The sequence below is a fragment of the Cephus cinctus genome, unplaced genomic scaffold (assembly GCF_000341935.2).
Source record: "Cephus cinctus unplaced genomic scaffold, Ccin1 Ccin1_scaffold0338, whole genome shotgun sequence".
NCBI lineage: Eukaryota > Metazoa > Arthropoda > Insecta > Hymenoptera > Cephidae > Cephus > Cephus cinctus.
In genome coordinates this window covers 124,726-128,596 of record NW_014333032.1, presented here as the reverse complement: position 1 = coordinate 128,596, position 3,871 = coordinate 124,726, and positions in this window count along the sequence as shown.

Genomic DNA, 3,871 nt, shown 5'->3' with positions numbered 1-3,871 from the left:
CCCTTCCTTCTTTTTATTCCCTTATTTACTGCCTTCCATACCTGCCCCTCCGTCCTTATTGCCTTTATCTCCTCTTCCCACTTCTCCCTTTCCGCCTTCCTCTTGTCATCACACAGCTTCTTGTACCTCCTTTTTTCCTCTCTGTACCCTACTTCACCCCCCTTCCCTTTCTTGAACTCCACCAGTTTCTCTTTTAAAATCTCCTTTCCTTCTCTACACTCCTCGTCCCACCATCCACTCCTCCCTCCTTTCCTCTTCAGCTTCTCGGTCTCCTGTAGCCCCTCTATAATTTTCTCTCTCAAACTCTCCCACCCTTCCTCCACGCTCCGCTCACCCCACTCCCACATCCCTACCTTTTCCTGAAACAGATATTTCCCTCTCTCTGTCCAGACGCCTTTGCCTATTTCCTCCCCTTTGTTCTGCCCCTTATGACGCCTCTTTCCTCCTTCTCCCCGTACCCAGACCACCACAGGCAGATGATCAGAGTCTACCTTCCCTTCCACTTCCATCCTCAATACCCTATTTCTCACCATTTCACTCATCACTATGTAGTCTATCACCGAACAACCTTTTTCTCCCACGAACGTCCAACTCTCCTCCTCGTCCCCTTTCACACGCCCATTTAAAATTCCCCATCCTCTTTCATTTATTAGATTACACAGATTTTTCCCTTCCCTATAATATATCTATCCTTCGACACTTTTTCTGCCACTGGGCCTTCCCCACTCCTATCTAACACCATACCTCCTTCCCCTCCCGTTCTAGTATTGAAATCCCCCCCTATAATCACTCTACACTCATCCCCTCTTTTTTCCAGCCACTATTCTAACATCTCTAGCTTCTTGTCTATATCTTTGTTTACATAAATCCCAACTATCCACCACCACTCCTTTCCTAGCTTTACCTCTCCTTCCCACCACCCCTGCTCTCCGCACTCCCATATTCTTCCCAATTCTATACCTTCCCTGACCCCTATCACCATGCCTCCCCTTGCTCTGCCTTTTCCTTTACTCCTTTCGGCTTCCTGCACCTCCCACTTGAAACCTTTCTTGTACTTCTCTTTTATTCCTCCCCAACCTTTCTTATCTACCCATGTTTCTAACATTACTACTACATCCCACGATCTTAACCCTGTCCAGAAGTCCTCATCCTTTCTTTTCACCCCTGCCACATTCCAGAATCCCACCTTGTACACTTCCTTCTCCTTTTCTCTTTCTTTACTTTTCTTTAAGATCCTCTTTCCCCCTTTCTCCTTCTCCACCACTACGCGTTTCCCGTCTTCGCCGCCCAGTCATCCCCTACCTCGTCCCACATCTTCACCACCCCGTTCACCCACATTTTCATGTACCCTATTCGCACCCTGTTTCCCTGTGCCCTTTCTTTCTGGGCTTCTCTCTCTATCTTCCACTTTACTCTCCTTTCCTCCACCGTCAGGTCATCCTCCCACCGTCAGGTCATCCTCTATCCTTTCTCTTTCTCCCTTCAGCTTACTCTTTGCTCTCATTACCTCCCTTTTCTTTTCCGGCCCTTCTAGCTCCACCCATACTACTCCCCTTCCTTCCCTGTCCTGTCCTCCTACTATTCTTATCTTCTTTCCACCTCCTACTACTCCTATTATCTCCCAGATCCTGTCTACCTCCTTTATGTGTTCCTCTCCTTCTCCCGTTTTCACTCCTTTTATTACAATGTTATTCTTTCTTATTTCCCGTTCTCTCCTATCCAATCTAATCTCTAGATCTCTCATCCTTTTTTCCTCTATTCCTTTCCTTCTTCCCCCTGTCTCTACCCACTCTTCTCCATTTACCCCATTTCTCTCCCTTTCCTCCTTTTCCAGCCTGTCCTTTTCCAGTCCCTCCACTTTTCTCTCTAGCTCTTGTATCCTTTGCCTCATCTCAACTCTCTCTTCTTCCCATCATTTCCTCATCTCCTCTCTCTCCTTCCTCCCTTCACTCGCTAGCTCATCTACCCTCTCCCTTATTCTTTCACACTCCGATCTCATTATATCTTCCATCCTCCTCATCATATCCTCCATTCCTTTCGTTCCTGTCTCCTTTGTTGGTGACCTTTCCACTTTCCTACTCCTCTTGAAAACCTCCGCCTCGTCCAACTCTCTTGTCTGTCTCTTCTCTCCTTCTGCCTCCCTTTCTTTCCTTTTTCCCCTCACATTTGCTCCCACCAGATCTTCCTCACTTGCTGTCCTCCCTATCCGTACTTTCTCGAGTGTTAAATTCCTTTTCAGACCCCTGCCCTCTTCTTCCATAATCGTTTCCTTCCTTACCTGCTCCCGTCACTCCCTTCCTTACCGGCCGACGCTATCCTGACCACCTGCCCTCTACCTTTCTATATTCTTAACCACCTCACTTGTTTCCTTCCTTACCTTCTGTCTCCACCTGTCTGTCCCTCTTCTTTACTACCTGCCTCCCGCCTTTCCCAAACCCTCTGCCACCTAACCTCACTCTCTGTCTCCTTTTCTGTCCCCCTTTTAGCTCACTCTCCTTACCCTACCTATTTATGCTGCTTTATTCTCTTTGTTCCCTATTCCTTCCTTCTTCTAACACTATATTTCCTCTGCCTGTTTGCTAGTCTCTTCCCCCTCACACCGTTTGCCTTTTGTACACTGTCACTAAACACACCTTCTCACAGCGTCACCGGAAACGGAAGTCCCATAAGTCACTACATGTTTTCCTATTATATGATCTAGCACTGGCCGACCATTTTAATTATATTTTCAATAATTCCTATAACGTTTTCGCTACTCTTTTATATTACTACTGCTTCCCGTATTTAGTTATGATTTAATGGTGATTTAATAATTAATAAAACTTTAGGTGATTCCTTATCGAGTACTACTTGGCGGGTCCGTGCATTTCTTGATATAAATTTGGTACAAAACCAGTACCAATTTTCTATAGAAAGCATATTAACAATAACTCGTCAAAAATAATCACGGTAAAAGCTTAATAACAAACATACAGCCTTAGAATACTATCAGCACGTGCAAAGTAAGTACTTTGGAATTCCTGGCACGGACCCGCCAAGTAGTACTCGATAAGGAATCACCTAAAGTTTTATTAATTATTAAATCACCATTAAATCATAATTAAATACGGGAAGCAGCAGTAACATAAAAGAGTAGCGAAAACGTTATAGGAAATATTGAAAATATAATTAAAATAATGGCCAGTGCTAGATCATATAATAGGAAAACATGTAGTGAATTATGTACTTGGCCTCAATAATATGATATCAATACTTTTTGTTAGAGAAATTCACAGCAATCCTGTACTTGGCGTAGTTTTTTACACGTAAGTGTTTTTCTGTACAGCCGGTTGCCTGTACTTGGCGCGAGACTCGACCGAGTCTCTTGATCTCCACCGACTCCACATGCTAGTCTGCGCGGGGAAGTGTGAAGGGAAAGGGAAGTAGGAGCTGCCTAGGGATCGCAAGTACAAAATTCGGTTACGTACAAAAGGTCAATGTACTCAATTACGACTGATGTAATATTTCTGAAATCTGCCGTAAAATCCCTGACACCTGACGAAAAATCCCTGACACCTGACATAAAACTAGGGCCCCCTTCCGATGACGTCAGCCGATGAAGGGGTCGGCGCCGTCGACTCCTGCGCGCGCATTACCCTCTTCAAAAAAAATTCCGGAGCCGTCGGTAAGCAGAAATCTTTTATAGGGGACCCAATCGTCCTCACTTACCATCCACAGGGGGCGCCAACATGGCTAACTTAGCACGGACGCGAACCCCGATGTCGGTATCATGTCGGTGCAGGAATCTCTATCCAGAACTCTCCTTGATTAACTACTTGAATTTCATATTACCATAGATAGACGTACTGCTTATATGAAAATACATATAGGT